This window comes from Oryctolagus cuniculus, chromosome 1, assembly GCF_051225735.1.
Source record: "Oryctolagus cuniculus isolate XC-2025 breed Fujian yellow rabbit chromosome 1, ASM5122573v1, whole genome shotgun sequence".
In the NCBI taxonomy this organism is placed as follows: domain Eukaryota; kingdom Metazoa; phylum Chordata; class Mammalia; order Lagomorpha; family Leporidae; genus Oryctolagus; species Oryctolagus cuniculus.
Genome location: NC_142867.1, coordinates 132,900,532 through 132,917,963, shown reverse-complemented (window position 1 = coordinate 132,917,963; position 17,432 = coordinate 132,900,532). Strand labels below are relative to the sequence as shown.

General features: G+C 38.1%; 1 long non-coding RNA gene and 1 pseudogene across 1 annotated transcript in view; both read right to left on the bottom strand.

Moving 5' to 3' along the window:
* LOC149128639 (uncharacterized) overlaps positions 1 to 17,432 on the bottom strand; it is a 115,188-nt gene that overhangs the window by 80,729 nt on the left and 17,027 nt on the right. The window lies entirely within an intron of this gene.
* LOC138847354 (cyclin-G1 pseudogene) lies at positions 1,492 to 4,445 on the bottom strand (annotated as a pseudogene).

Sequence of the window (17,432 nt, the reverse complement as noted above, 5' to 3'; positions counted from 1 at the left end):
GTGCTGTGAAAATTGGATTTCCACAGGTAGAAGCATGAAGCAAGACGCCTACCTTTCACCTTACACAAAAATCCACTCAACATGGATTAAAGACTTAAATCTATGACCTGACACCATCAAATTATTAGAAAGCATTGGAGAAACCCTGCAAGATATAGGTACTGGCAAAGACTTCTTGGAAAATACCCCAGAAGCACAGGTAGTCAAAGCCAAAATTAACATTTGGGATTGCATCAAATTGAGAAGATTTTGTACTTCAAAAGAAACATTCAGGAGAGTGAAGAGGCAACCGACAGAATGGGAAAAATATTTGCAAACTATGCAACTGATAAAGGGTTGATAAACAGAATCAACAATGAGATCAAGAAATGCCACAACATCAAAACAAACAACCAACTTAAGAGATGGGCCCAGGACCTCAATAGACATTTTTCAAAGAGAAATCCAAATGGCCAACAGGCACATGAAAAAATGTTCAAGATCACTAGCAATCAGGGAAATGCAAATCAAAACCACAATGAGGTTTCACCTTACCCCGGTAAGCATGGTTCACATTCAGAAATCTACCAACAAAAGATTCTGGAGAGGATGTGAGTAAAAAGGGACACTAACCCACTGTTGGTGGCAATGCAAACTGGTGAAGCCACTATGGAAGTCAGTCTGGAGATTCCTCAGAAACCTGAAGATAACCCTACTGTTCAACCCAGCCATTCCACTCCTTGGAATTTACCCAAAGGAAATGAGATTGGCAAACAAACAAGCTGTCTGCACATTAATGTTTATTGCAGCTCAATCAATTCACAATAGCTAAGACCTGGAACCAACCCAAATGCCCATCAAAAGTAGAATGGATAAAGAAATTATGGGACATATACTCTATAGAATACTATCCAGCAGTCAAAAACAATAAAACCCGGTCTTTTGCAACAAGATGGAGGAGTCTGGAAAACATTATGCTGAGTGAACTAAGCCAGGCCCAAAGGGACAAATATTATATGGTCTCCCTGATTGGTGACAACTAACTGAACACCAAAGGGGAAACCTGTTGAAGTAAAATGGACACGATGAGAAACAGTGACTTGATCAGCTGTTGTCCTGTCTTTTGATGTACAATGTAATACTTTATCCATGTTAGTATTTTTCTGTTCTAGTACAATTGGTTGAACTCTGTAATTAACACACAATTATTCTTAGGTGTTTGAATTTCAACTGAATAGTGATCCCTGTTAGGAATTTCAAAAACATTATGCAGAGTGAAATAAGCCAGTCGCAAAGGGACAAATATCATATGTTCTCCCTGATCGGTGACAACTAACTGAGCACCAAAAAGGAAACCTGTTAAAGTGAAATGAACACTATGAGAAACGGTGACTTGATCAGCGCTTACCCTGACTGTTGATGAACAACGTACTATGTTATCCTTCTTAGTAATTTTTTGTTTGTTCTACTTAATACTTTTGGTTGAATACTGTAATCAATACACAGTTATTCTTTGTTTTTGGTTTTTATTTTTTATTGCGTATTTGTCCACAACATCATGTCAGAAATGATCACAGCCACTCTGAATGAATGCAGGCTATGCACTGCTCCATTAATCATCCATGACACCGTCACACTGTACACCTCCTTACATTCACTGACTGACTGAAGACTGTTTCTTGAACACTGCCTCAGTGATCTACTTATAAAGGTGTCGACTGACTTTTCTTAAGATGCAGTAAGGGCATTAGTGAAAGCATATTTTTTAGAATATTATTCTAATCTAAATTAGAAGCAATGACAATTTTCTGAAAACAATACTCAGTAAAGACTTCTGGAGTGTTAAATCTAGTCTGAACTTACTTTAGTGGAGTAAAGTAAGTCCTCAGAGTGATAATTTGAGCAACTAATAAAATAGAAAACAATTTTCTTGATTGGACTAGACTGGGGCAGTAGATTCTATATAAAAGATCTTATCACACATACAAACATCATCTGTTTTCTTGAAAAAATATTAAAGATTATGAACTTGCCAAACTTAGTTGTTTTTTTTTTTTTTTTGCTTTCTACAAAATGCCTTCAAATTTGTGTCCCCTTCTCAGGATTACATTATTCGCATTTTGGGCAACAGAAAACCATTTAAACTGCCTAAAACACTAACCTTTGTTGTATCTTAAAAGTGCATCTGTGAAATGTTATTTTGATGAAAACCTCATAATTTAAAACATTTAAATTATGTAGGTTAGCATTTTCAATACTACCTAAGTATATCAATCAAATATAGAAAGTTAAATCAATGTTAAGAAATGAAGATTCACAGTTTACTTTCCAAAGCTGGTGATTAGTGCTTCATATTTATGCTTTTAACTTTGATTTGACTGCTTCATAGATGAATTTGTATCTAAACATAATTCCACTATAGCATAATACTAATTAGGCAGTTTCCCCAAGCATGAGAACATCATATTCATCTAGTTGTAAAGTTTTAAGGCTTGAAATTTAAACTCATGAAAACATCATGGAATCCATAGCTCAGGGCTGTAGGGTTCAGAGTTTTCATTGTTGTTGCTGTAATAATCCTCCTTAAATCAACAACAACAAAAAAAACCCAACTCATCAGACATCTGTGAAATATTACTATTAAAAGTGAACTAACTGTTCAGGTTAAATTTCATAATCATAGATATGTTAAATGTTAATTTAATTTTGAATGGAAAAAGGTAAATCATTATTACTAGTTAAGAAATTTAAATGGCAAGAATATATATCCAGTGACCCCAAGTTTATCTTTTATGCATGTAACTACTTTCCCAGAATTCCAAATATTATAGTAACTACAGTGTTGAGATGCCCTTGCAGTTTCCAGACACCCAACATCAAGACTGATTGGCTGTATCTTCTTTTTCTTCAAATACACTATCAAAGTTCATACTGATTTTGCTTATAAGCTAACATTCTCAAATTAGTCCAAATATCCAAAAGTTTGGTCCTATTGTCCTACTCAGCTAGTGTATCTTTAAATGAGCCAGAGCTTAGGTCTTCAGAGAGCAAGATGATGTTCAATAAGAAAATATGATTTTAATGCTACTTTTAAAACTTGGGTTGTTGAGGACATACTTATTTTATGCTGATTAATGAAATGACTAACATACATATCAGAGGTTAGATAATTCCTTACCCTTAGGGTTCTGTATATACTAAGTGTCTTCAAATATTAGCTGAACAAATCAGTGTAGAAACTTCCCTTTGCTATTGCAACTCCATTTTGTTTACTTTGAAAAGAAATGATATTTTAATTCTTCCATTGTAAAAGAAAATTATAGCACTGATAATTTCTTTTATGGAGAATAACAATGATCCAAATTCATGAATTAAGGAACCATTTCAGGAATTGTTGGAAGGTGAGCTATTCTGTAGTAACTATGCTTCAATTGCCGTGCAGTACGCCCAGACACAATCCATTTCAACTTCTGAACATTCGGTTTTGAACACTTGTTTGATGAATACTCAGTTAAACACTTTGATACAAGCTCTTGCCAGAAGGTCAAATCTCTGCCATTTATCTTGGAATGTTTCTGAAGACATTCTATTCCTTCTGTTAACTCCACACTGCTGTGCTTGGATCTCCAAGGCAATGATAGAGAAAGCCAACACAGAAGGCTTTGCTTTAGAAAATATGATCCTGCAGTGACATGCCTTAAGTTGAGCTTCCAGTCTTTCAAAATTAAGGTTATTTCTCCTTTCAAATGGCAAGTTCTCTTGAATGAGTGAATAATAGAGTTGCAGAAACTGAAAGGCAGTAGTAGCTTTGACTTTCCAACACACCTTCTCCAATACAATCTTTTCCATTCTCATCAAGTCTGAAACCGTGAACATATACTGACTTATCCGGATCAAGTCAGTTGCCAGTGGCACATTCCTTTCCTCTTCTATTGATTTTACAGCCAAATAAAAACAGCTCAGACCAACAGATCCAAGGTGCTCGGGCTGTACCTTCATTTTAGACAGAAATCTGTCCAGTAAATTCACAGCTAGAGAAAATGTCTCCGTGTCAAAGCCAAAAAACTGAGTGAGACTAAGAAGATCTTTCACTTCGAAGTCCCTCAGCTGTGCAGTCATTCTGAGGCCATTATCGTGTGCAGACTCAATTAGTCTCAAGCCGCAGACCTTTGGCTGACATCTAGACTCCTGTTCCAACAAAGTGTTCAGCTGGTGTAGCAGTTTCTGAGAGTCAGTTGTTGTCAATACTTCTATCATCTTGATAGCAGCTGCAGCTCCTCAGTGGTAACCTCCCTCCCTGGGCCTGCTCTCACCTCACCCCCACGATATCAGATTCCAGCGGTCTACGAGATGAGGGGTCTCTCGAGGGAGAGGGGAGAGGCCCGGGGAGGGGGAGCCATCCTGGGTGGAGGTCTTTGCAGCGCCGCCCAGATGACACTGCCCTCCGGAGGGTCAGCTCGGAGCCGAAGGGCAATACACAGTTATTCTTAAGTGTTGAAAATTAACTGAAAAGTGATTGCTGTTAAATATAAGAGTGGGAATAAGAGAGGGAAGAGATGTGCAATTTGGGACATGCTCAAGCTGAATTGCCCCAAATGGTAGAGTTAGAAACATACCAGGTTATTCCAATTCAATCCCATAAAGGTGGCATGTACCAATGCCATCTCACTAGTCCCAGTGATCAACTTCAGTTCACAATTGATCATAATGATAGGACTAAGAGCCCAAGGGATCACAGAAACAAGACTAGTGTCTGCAAATACTAGCTGATAAAATAAAAAAGGGAGAGAACAATCAAACATGGGAGCGAGACACACAGTGTGTACAGTGATGTACAGTGTGGTTTAATGCTATAACTAGTACTCAAACAGTATTTTTCACTTTGTGTTTCTGTGTGGGTGCAAACTGTTGAAACCTTTACTTAATATATGCTAAACTGACATTCTGTATATAAAGAGAATTGAAAATGAATCTTAATGTGAATGGAAGGGGAGAGGGAGCAGGAAAGGGGAGGATTGTGCGTGGGAGGGAAGTCATTGAGGGGGAAGTCATTGTACTCCATAAGCTGAACTTTGGATTTTATATATATTTAATAAAAGTTAAAAAAAGACTAATGTCTGCTAATACTAACTGATAGAATAAAAAAGGGAGAGAATGATGCACTATGGGAAGCGGGATACACAACAGACTCATAGAATGGCAGATGTCCTAAACAGCACTCTGGCCTCACAATCAGCCCATAAGGCATTTGGATCTGGCTGAAGAGCCCATGAGAGTTTTTTAGGCATGGAAAGCCAAGACACTCTAGCAAAAAAAAAAAAAAAAAAAAAAAAAAAAAAAAAAAAAAAAGGAACAAAATGAAAGATCTCCTCTAGTGAGATCCCAGTAGAAAGAACAGGCCATCAAAGAAGAGGTACCTTTCTCTTAAGGTAGGAGTGAACTTCCACTTTGACTATGACCTTGTCTAAATAAGATCGGAGTTGAAGAACTCAAAACACTTCCATAGCCTTGGCAGCTCATGACAAGAGCCTAAGGAGATTACTGACGCCATAAACAAGAGTGTCAATTTGTTAAGTCAACAACAGGAATCACTGTGTACTTACTCCCCATGTAGGATCTCTGTCCTTAATGTGCTGTACATTGTGATTTAATGCTATAACTAGTACTCAAACAGTAGTTTTCACTTTGTGTTTCTATGTGGGTGCAAACTGTTGAAATCTTTACTTAATATATGCAAAATTGATCTCCTATATAAAGAGAATTGAAAATGAATCTTGATGTGAATGGAATGGAGGGAGCAGGAGATGGGAGAGTTGCATGTGGGAGGGAAGTTATGGGGGGGAAGCCATTGTAATCCATAAGCTGTACTGTTTTACTAAATAAAAGTTTAAACAAACAAACAAACAAACAAAAAAAAAAGAAGTGGAACAGCCAGGTCTCAAACTGGCAGCCATTTGAGATGCCAGCACTTCAGGCCAGGGCATTAACCCACTGTGCCACAGTGCTGGCCCCAACTTTTTACTAGTTCAGTGTATATAACTATGTTGGTACTAAACCACCTCTACTATATAGTTGATAAGACCAATAAATACAAATTCAGACTTTATGTTTTACAAAAATTTAGGAGATTCTATGTTACAATTTGAATAACATGATAAACATGTTACTGTTATAGCAGCACAGAGACTAGAAACAAATTTGATTTCCGGCTTGATATTTCTAATGCTTTATAATCATAATTTTATGTTGTCAAATATTTATTTCACAATTTTAATAAAATACACTCATAAATCTGCTATATCACAATATAATGCAAACAAAAATAAACAACTTACTGGTGGTGTGTTCATTTTCTTTGGCCTGGGAAGACCACCTATTCTTAGGTGTTTAAATTTTAACTGAAAAGTGATCCCTCTTAGGAATTTGGAAAACATGATGTTGAGTGAAATAAGCCAATCCCAAAGGGACAAATACCACTTGTTCTCCTTGATAGGTGACAACTAACTGAGCACCAAAAAGGAAACCTGTTAAAGTGAAATGAACACTATGAGAAATGGTGACTTGATCAGCCCTCACCCTGACTGTTGATGAGCAGCTTAATATGTTATCCCTCTTAGTATTTTTTTGTTTATTCTACTTAATACTTCTGGTTGAATACTGTAATCAATACACAATTGTTCTTAAGTGCTGAAACTTAACTGAAAAGTGATCGCTGTTAAATAGAAGAGTGGGAATAAGAGAGGGAAGAGATGTGCAATTCGGGACATGCTCAAGCTGACTTACCTCAAACGGTAGAGTTAGAAACATACCAGGGAATTCCAATTCAATCCCATCAAGGTGGCATGTACCAATGCCATCTCACTAGTCCCAGTGATCAATTTCTGTTCACAATTGATCGTAATGATAGGACTAAGAACCAAAGGGATCACAGAAACAAGACTAGTGTCTGCAAATACTAGCTGATAGAATCAAAAAGGGAGAGAATGATCCAACATGGGAAGTGAGATACACAGCAGACCCATAGAATGGCAGATGTCCTAAACAGCACTCTGGCCTCACAATCAGCCCTTAAGGCATGCGGATCCAGCTGAAAGGCCCATGAGAGTATTTCAGGCATGGAAAGCCAAGACACTCTGGGAAAAAAAAAAACTAAATGAAAGATCTCTGTGAGTGAGATCCCAGTGGAAAGAATGGGTCATCAAAGAAGGAGGTACCTTTCTCAGAAGGGAGGAGAGAACTTCCACTTTGACCATGGCCTTGTCTAAATAGGATCAGAGTCAGTGAACTCAAAACGCTTCCATAGCCTTGGCAGCTCATGACAAGAGCCTAGGGTGATTACGGATGCCATAAACAAGAGTGTCAATTTGTTAAGTCAACAACAGGAGTCACTGTGCACTTACTCCTCATGTAGGATCTTTGTCCTTAGTGTGCTGTACATTGAGATTTAATACTATAACTAGTACTCAAACAGTATTTTTCACTTTATGTTTCTGTGTGGGAGCAAACTGTTGAAATCTTTACTTAATGTATGCTAAACTGATCTTCTGTATATAAAGAGAATTGAAAATGAATCTTGATGTGAATGGAAGGGGAGAGGGAGTGAATAAGGGGAGGGTTGCGGGTGGGAGGGACGTTATGGGGGGAAGCCATTGTAATCCATAAGCTGTACTTTGTAAATTTATATTCATTAAATAAAAGTTAAAAAAAAGAAAAAGAAAAAAAAAACAACATTGAGTTAATCATGTGTTTTTTTTATTTAATAAATGTGAATTTACAAAGTGCAACTTTTGTATTGTTTTGGCTTCCCCCCCATCCTCCCTCCCTCCTGTGACCCTTCCCTCTCCCACTCGCTCTCCCATCCTGCTCTTCATCGAGTTTCATTTTCAATTACCTTCATATACAGAAATCAACTTAGTATATACTAAGCAAGGATTTCAACAGGCTGCCTTTACACAACCGCATAAGGTATAGGGTATTGTTCAACTAGTAATGTTGTCTTTAAGTTTCATAGTAAAGCACATTAAGGACAGAGATCCTACATGGGGAGTATGTACCCAGTGACTCCCGTTGTTGATTAAACAATTGGCACTCTTATTTATGATGTCAGCAATCACCGGAGGCTCTTGTCATGAGCTGTCTAGGCTATGGGAGCCCCTTGAGTTCACCAACTCTGAACTTGTTTAGTCAATGCCATATCACAGTGGAGGGTTATAAAGTCAATTGAAAATAAATCTCATTAAGCATAATGTTTGGAATAACACAGGAAGGAGGAATTTTGTAACTGTGAAGCTCTATTGTCCTGCATACTTTCCTACAGATTACATCTAAAGGTACAGTTTAAAATCTTGGTATGGGACCTCAAATCCCATCAAACTGGATAGTAAAAATTTTTAAAGTGAGCATATTAAGTGGTAAATTGATAATATAGATAAGATTACATGTTAAATGGATCATATAAATAATATGAAATGTCTGGTCAAAATAAACAGAATTAAAAAGGAGAGAATATTCCAACATGGGAAGCAGTACACAGAGAAGAAACATAGAATGAGAATCACATTAAAAAACACTCTGTCCTCAGAATCAGCCCATAAGGCATTCTGGTCAGGTTAAATTTGCATGAGAGCAATTCAAGCATCAAAAGCCAAGACAATGTGGTAAAAAAATGTTCTACATAAAGGATCTTTGTGAGAGAGACCCCAGTGGAAATAAGTGGCCATAAAAGAAGGATGTACTTTTGTCTGACAGGTGGAGAGTACCTCAACTTTGCTTGTGGACTTGTCTAGATACTGACACAGATTTTGGATACAAAGGCTACTATAGCCTTTGTAGCTTCTATAACCTAGGCAGCTCATGACAAGAGTTTCGGGTGATCACTGATATCATACATAAGAGTGTTATTTGTTAAATTAACAACAGGAGTCACTGTGCACATACTCTTCATAAAGGACTTCTGTCCGCAATGAATTGTATTATGAGAATTAACTGTAAAACTGGTTCTCGGTTTGTGTGTGTGTTTGTCAGTGTGTGTTTGTTCGTGTGTGTAAATTGTTGAAATCTACTTTGTAAAAGTTGGTCTTCTATGTATAAAGTTAAATAAAATGTATCTTAAAGGATAATGGAACTTGGAATGAGCAAGGGAAGAGGAGTGGGGTGAGAGTGGAGGAGGGAGGGCAGCATAGTGAGAAGAATCACTATATTCCTAAAGTTGTACTGATGAGATTGGTACTCATTAAATAAAATGTTTCTTTGAGATATAAAAAGAAACAAGAGGAATGATTTGTATGTTTCCTGAGTAATCGCTTGACTCACAAGACAAAATGCATGATGCAAAAGAATTCATCTTCAACCACACACTAACGAAGTGGAACTCTAGTGGTTAAATTTTAGGGTTTCAAACTCATATTTGAAAGGCATGTGTTAAAAATAGATGAATTCTTATTTCAGCTCAATTCTCAATAGCTAGAACCTGGAATCAACCCAAATGCCCATCAACAGTAGACTGGATAAAGAAATTATGGGGCATGTACTCCATAGAATACTATACGGCAGTAAAAAACAACTAAATCTTGTCATTTGCAACAAAATGGAGGAATCTGGAAAACATCATGCTCAGTGAATTAAGCAAGTCCCAAAGGGACAAATATCACATGTTCTCCCTGATTGGTGACAACTAACCAAGCACCAAAAGGGAAACATGGTGAAGTGAAATGGATACTATAAGAAGCAGTGACTTGATCAGCCCTTGTCTTACTGTTGATGTACAATGTAATACTTTATCCATTTTAGTATTTTTTCATTCTACTTAGAACTATTGGATGAACTCTTTAATTAACACACAATTATTCTTAGGTATTTAAATTCAACTGAAAAGTGATCTCTGTTAAATGTAAGAGTGGGAATAAGAGAGGGAGGAGATGTACAATCTGGGACATGCTCAATCGGACTTGCCCCAAATGGTGGAATTAGAAATGTGCCACAGGATTCCAATTCAATTCCATCAAGGTGGCAAGTACCAATGCCATCTCACTAGTCCAAGTGATCAACTTCAGTTTACAATTGATCATGCTGATAGGCCTATGAGTCAAAGGGATCACAGAAACAAGACTAGTGTCTGCTAATACTAACTGATAGAATTAAAAAGGCAGAGAACGATCCAACGTGGGAAGCAGGATACACAGCAGACTCATAGAATGGCAGATGTCCCAAACAGCACCCTGGCCTCACAATCAGCCCTTAAGGCATTCGGGCCTGGCTGAACAGCCCATGCGAGGATTTAAGGCATGGAAAGCCAAGACACTCTGGCAAAAAAAAAAAAAACCTAAAGGAAAGATCTCTGTGAGTGAGAACCCAGTGGAAAGAACGGGGCCATCAAAGAAGGAGGTACATTTCTCTGAAGGGAGGAGAGAACTTCCACTTTGACTATGTATTGTTGACATAAGATCGAAGTCAGTGAACTCACAATGCTTCCATAGCCTTGGCAACTCATGACTAGAGCCTAGGGTGATTACTGATGCCTTAAACAAGAGTGTCAATTTGTTAAGTTAACAACAGGAGTCACTGTGTACCTACTCATCATGTAGATCTCTGTCCTTTATGTGTTGTTCAATGTGAATTAATGCTATAATTAGTACTCAAACGGTATTTTACACTTAATTGGTTTGTGTGGGTGCAAACTGTTGAAATGTTTTTTAACATAGACTAAATTGATCTGTACATAAAGATAATTGAAAATGAATCTTGATGTGAATGGAATGGGAGAGGCAGCAGGAGATGGGAGGGTTGTGGGTGGGAGGGAATTTATGGGGGGGGAAGCCATTGTAATCCATAAACTGTACTTTAGAAATTTATATTTAGTAAATAAAAGTTAAAAATGGATAAATTCAAATGTGGGAACAGGTTTTATGATGATTATTATTTGCTTTCCCTTTGTTTTCAATTCTGATAATCATACTGTATTTCTAAACACACATCTGCTTGTCACAGATACATGTATAAAATATGGAAAACATCATGCTATTCTACTTTAAGATACTTAAACATGAAGCTACTATTCCTATGGCAACTTATATCTAATCCATCAAGTTATTTGCTGTGACCTAATCAAATAATTAGTGTGTTATTCATGGGTAATATTCAAGAATTCAGAAAACTACTACAGTACATTTACTAGACTAAAATAATGAGTCTTACTGTGGGTGCATTTAAATTCATTGCACAAAGCAAAAGTTCCAGTCTCTGGGAATTAATTCAAAACTCTTGAAATCCATTTCTCTATACATTCATCTGATGATCTATCAAATCTTTATTTATAGCTCTGAGAGTCAGATCTTAACTTTCTCTGTTCGCTAGTTTCTTCTATAACTCATGCAAGATATCAACACAAGAATTACATAGAGCCTCTACTGCCACTGTTGTTCTTGTCTAACAGGGAATGGCCATGGCTAATGTGAACTTCAGTGGGAGTAAGACAGTGTACTGGTTTTAGTCCCACAACATCTCCCTGGTTTCCTTTATTGCACAGATATGATTTTCCCTGTTCAAATTCCTGTGTTTTCTCTATACTGCCATTGTCCTAAGTGATATTCTACAAATGTGGGAACCTTAAACTTGAGCTTCCAAGCCTAGGTTCCCTCATCTCAGAGCTCAGAAACTAGTACATGATGAAAAATAGGTCTCAATTTCATATTGCTTGAGATAAAAATGAAATTTCAGGGATTAATGAGCTAGCTCAGCACCATGGACTTTGTGAGTTTCTATGTCCTTTCCTGGAATTTGCTCTCTTTGTTCATCACACACCTCTGCCAACAGGAGTTGTTCCTTCTGGGAATGGAGATATAGCTTCCAAGGGAAACTCCAATATGAGAAAAATTGTGACCATCATACTCACCAAAAATTGGCTAATCATAAGCCACTCCTTTGACTCTTCTGAGTTAATAAGGAAGCTATAGTGATTAATTTGTCCTGAATACAGAAGATTATATAGTCCAAGTGGCATAAATAAAGGGAGTGATGAACAAAGAGTGAGTCTAGCTAATTAAAATAACCTCAAGGGTTATTAACTGAATTTAGCCTTTTTTTAAAATATTTAATTATTTGAAAGGCAGAGAAATGAAAGACAAAAACAGAGACACAGACACATGAAGCATCTTTTTCTTGGCTCACTTCCCAAGATGCTAAAATACACAGGTTTTGGCGAGGACAGAGCCAGGAGCAAGTAATTTTATTTACATCTGCTATATGGGCACATTCCAAAGCATTTGGGTCATGTTCCATTGCCTTCCCAGGTTCATTAATAGAATATACACAAAGTAACACTACAATATAGGAGGCCAGCATTGCAAGCAGTGGCCAATCCCATTGCAAAATAATGTGTGCCACAAACACTAGTCATTTCAGATCCATCATTAAAAACATTTAGTCATATATCTCTGTTGCCTCATCATGTATTTTTCTATTAATTCAGTTCATAATTTTATTGTTTAAAAAGACAAACAATATACACCTTGAAGTTTTAGACATACCCATTTGATAAGAAGAGGAAATCAAAGGGATACAAATTAAAAAGTGGGAATTCAGATTATTCCTATTTGAAAATGACATGGTTCTCAATATAGGGAAGCCAAAAGAGTCCATTAGTAGATGATTAGAATTCATAAAAAAACTTTGTTAAAGTAGCAGAATACATTAATAACACACGAAAGTTAATAGCCTTTCTATACACAGACATTGCCATGGCCAAACATCTAAACAGAAAGATTTCCAATCAACAACCTAAGTATCCATCTCAAGAGTCCTAGAAAACAAGAAGAAACCAAATACAAGATGAAATTAATAGCATAGGTCATAAATGGAATGTTAACATTAAAGATAAGCAAAATAAAGATTTTATTTTTAATAGAAGAAACAATCCTTTCACTAGGTTATAAAAACTAGGTTCAAGTAAATAAAATCAAAGAAGGGGAAACTGCAATGCATATCACAGGTATAATAGGCATCACTAATTTATATTAACAAGGATAAATAAAAAATGTAAAAAAAAAATGTTTATTTGTGGATACATATAACCTACCAAAACTGAGCCAAGTAGATATAACATATCTGAGAATCCAGGTCTCCCACGGGGTTGTGGCTTTGGGTGATGATCATTGTGAATGTTGTTCTTTAGCTGCAGCCAACATGCTCTCCTGCTCTCCATGCAGGATGTTGGTTGGTCATAGAGGAAGCCACCTGCTAGCAGGAGGTAGGAAGTACACAGTGACCTTACTTTCTGCTTGCTGTCACTGCCAATCTACAAATGCCCTTTAGAAGAAGCCTATTGGCAAGCCAGTGGTGGTTACAAGATAGCAGAATAGGGAGGGAGCTTATTTCTCTAGCCCAGGGGAAAATAGTTTTAAATAAGTGGTAGTCTTGGGGAAGAGTTATGAAAAAAAGGCAAAGGAAACTCTACTACATGGAGGGCATGGGCACCCATGGCTCAGGACTCCAATATCCAAGAGCCTATGCACCATTGCTGCAAAGTGAGGTGAGGGAAGATGGCAGGAGCCTGAGACTCTGGTGAAAAAGCAGAAGGAAGACCCTACAGGAAGTGAGGTTTGAAGCTATTTGAGGGAAAGTGCACCAGCCTAACTAGAGGAGAGAAAAAAAGAGGGTATGAACACATTTCTCTCTGATCACCTTACAAAGCCATACAAGCCAATAGAGCAGGTGCCAATTTGGACATACATAACAGCTGCGCCAGCTCATTTCTGTGCCTGGCAATCAGCTGAATGGAGATTCCTGACTCCAGTGGGGAGAAATAACAGAAGGTTAGGGGCTTGTGAATGTGTGAAGCTTCAGAACCAGGACTGTGGGAAAAAAATGAGTGTGTGTGGAAGAACTCATGGTGTGGATGAGACTTTGAGCAGTCTCAGTGGGATACCACAAGCTCCAGAAGTCCTGGACACCTGGTGATAGACATTGCTGGAAAATCTTAACTTATACTGAGAATTGCCCAGATCCTTTGTGCAGTCCTTGGGACAGAGCGGAGGAATATTATATCTACTTTGGCTAGTGCTCAGGCACTGGACTCCATCAAGGAGAAGAGCTCAGCTGAGCAGAAATAATTCCTTTCTGATTAAAAAAAGAGAGTGAAGATTTACCATGTCAAACCAGAGAGTATCAACTTAGGCATGCCCTTAACTCTAGAGAACTGAACAGAGCTCTCTGGCTACATCCACTACAAGCCTCTAGACATTCACTGAAAGCAGACATTCCACTCATCTATAGAGTCATAGTACAATGATAAAAGCTGCCAAAGTGGGGGAAAAAAGAAGAAACCAACGAGTACCTCCACATATGCTGAACAACAAATGCAACAACCCAAGAGACAAGAATAAGGAAGACAACATCATGCTCCCAAAAGAACAGAACACTTCAATACAAGATTATGAAGATGATGAGATAGAAGAAACGCAAGAAATAGAATTCCAAAAATTGATGATAAGATTATACAGAAGTAATCAAAAGCAAAAGCATGGACTGTGGGGAGCAACTCGGACTAGACTAAGTTACTGGAATTAAGACTTATTCTATGCATCTGCTCTCCCACAATATGGCGCTGGGAGAGGAGAAAACAGCTTCTACACAGCTGCCTCCAGTTCAGCCAATAAACTGTAGAACTTGCTCCTGATTGGAGGAGAGCAGCGTACTCGGCGTGTGGGCAGCCGAGTTGGGATTGGCAGAGGAGGACTATAAAGGAGGAGAGAGACAGCATGCACCAGGAACATCTAAGGGGAACATCTATCTGAAGGAACACCTGTGCAGCCCCCGAGAGAGCCGGCCGGCGGTGTGCCGCTCCCCCGTGGAAGTGGGGAATGTGGCAGGGGGAACCGCCCTTCCACGGAGGTGGAAGGGTCGGTAGCCAACCCGGGAAGAACCAGCAGCAAACCCGGGGAGGGCCGAGCAGACAAAAGAACAGCACAGGGTCCTGTGTCGTTCCTCCGTGAAGAGGGGGAGCGACATGGACTACTAAAATCCATGGAGAACATGAAAGAAAATCTCTCATGAAATTAAAATCCTTTTTAAATTTTTTTTATTTAGTAAATATAAATTACCAAAGTACAGATTATGGATTACATAGGCTCCCCCCATAACTTCCCTCCCACTCGCACTCCTCCCATCTCCTGCTCCCTCTCCTATTCCATTCACATGAAAATTCATTTTCAATTCTCTTTATATACAGAAGATCGATTCAGTATATATTAAGTAAAGATTTCATCAGTTTACACCCACACAGAAACACAAAGTGTAAAAATACAGTTTCAGTACTAGTTATAGCATTACTTCACATTGGACAACACACTAAGAACAGAGCCCACATGAGAAGTAAGTACACAGTGATTCCTGTTGTTGACTTAACAATTTCACACTCTTGTTTATGGCATCAGTAATCTCCCTAGGCTCTAGTCGTGAGTTGCCAAGGCTATAGAAGCATTTGGGGTTCCCTGACTTCGATCTTATTCTGACAGGGTCATAGTCAAAGTGGAAGTTCTCTCCTCCCTTCAGAGAAAGGTACCTCCTGCTTTGATGGCCCCAATCTTTCCACTGGGATCTCACTCGAGCAGATCTTTCATTTAGGTTTTCTTTTTTTCCCAAAGTGTCTTGGCTTTCCATGCCTAAAATACTCTCATGGGCTCTTCAGCCAGGTCCGAATGCCTTAAGGGCTGATTTTGAGGCCAGAGTGCTATTTAGGACATCTGCCATTCTATGAGTCTGCTGTGTATCCTGCTTCCCACGTTGGATCATTCTCTCCCTTTTTGATTCTGTCAGCTAGTATTTGCAGACACTACTCTTGTTTTGTGATCCCTTTGACTCTTAGACCTATCAGTGTGATCAATTGTGAACTGAAGTTCATCACTTGGACTAGTGAGATAGCATTGGTACTTGCCACCTTGATGGAATTGAATTGGAATCCCGTGGCACGTTTCTAACTCCACCATTTGGGGCAAGTCCGATTGAGCATGTCCCAAATTGCACATCTCCTCCCTCTCTTATTCCCACTCTTATATTTAAGAGAGATCCCTTTTCAGTTAAAATTTAAACACCTAAGAATAGTTGTGTGTTAATTAAAGAGTTCATCCAGTAGTACTAGAACAAAAAAATACTAAAATGGATAAAGTATTACATTGTACATCAACAGTCAGGTCAAGAGCTGATCAAGTCACTGTTTCTCATAGTGTCCACTTCACTTCAACAGGTTTCCCCTTTGGTGCTCAGTTAGTTGTTGCCTATCAGGGAGAACATATGAAATTTGTCCCTTTGGGCCTGGCTTAATTCACTCAGCATAATATTTTCCAGATTCCTCCATTTTGTTGCAAATGACCGGATTTCATTGTTTTTGACTGCTGGATAGTATTCTATAGAGTACATGTCCCATAATTTCTTTATCCAGTCTACTGTTGATGGGCATTTGGGTTGGTTCCTGGTCTTAGCTATTGTGAATTGAGCTGCAATAAACATTAATGTGCAGACAGCTTTTTTGTTTGCCTATTTAATTTATAAGGAGGAATAAAAATGAAATGAAAAAACTCAATAGAACATGACATCGAGATATTGAAGAGAAAACAAAATGAAAATGAAGAATTCAACAGAACAAATAAAAAATGCATTTGAGAACCTTAAAATCCAAATCAGGCAGAAGAGAGAATATCAGACTTAGAAGACAGAGCACAGAAAAGTATACAGTCTAGCTAAAGTCTGCAAGAGAAAATTAGAAATCTAAGACATAGTGTTGAGAATCTATAGGATACAATATATAAAAAACAAGATTTTGGGTTCTTGTAGGTTCTGAAGTTATGGAGAAAGAGAAAGTGTTAGAATGCCTTTTTTAAGCAAAATACTAGCGAACTTCCAACAGACATGACCAGAAAAGATCATCAACACAACACATTGTAATCAAACTCACCACAGCAAAGCATAGGAAAAAGATTCTAAAATGTGCAAAAGATAAATGCCTGATTACTTTCAAGGATCTCCAATTAGATTCACATCAGACTTCTAATCAGAAACCCTGCAAGCTGGGAGAGAATGGTGAGATATAGCCCAAGACTTAGAGAAAATACAGTCATCCTATTATATTATACCCTGCAAAGGTCTCATTTGGGAATAAAGATGAAATAAAAGCCTTTCATAACAAACAGAATGAATTTGTCACCACTCATCCATCCCTGCAAAGGATGCTGAAGATATTTTACAAACAGAAACACAGAAACACAGTCATCAACAGAAAGGTGGTAAAGGAAGAAAACCTTGCAGTAAGGGATCACAGGAAGTTCAAACTATATATTAGAAATATCTTTGGGAACACGGCAGGGCAAAGTCACTTCTTATCAGTAGCTGCACTGAAAGTAAATGGCCTCAACTCTCTAGAGATCCCAGTGGAAAGAACAGGTCATCAGGTACCTTTCTCTGAA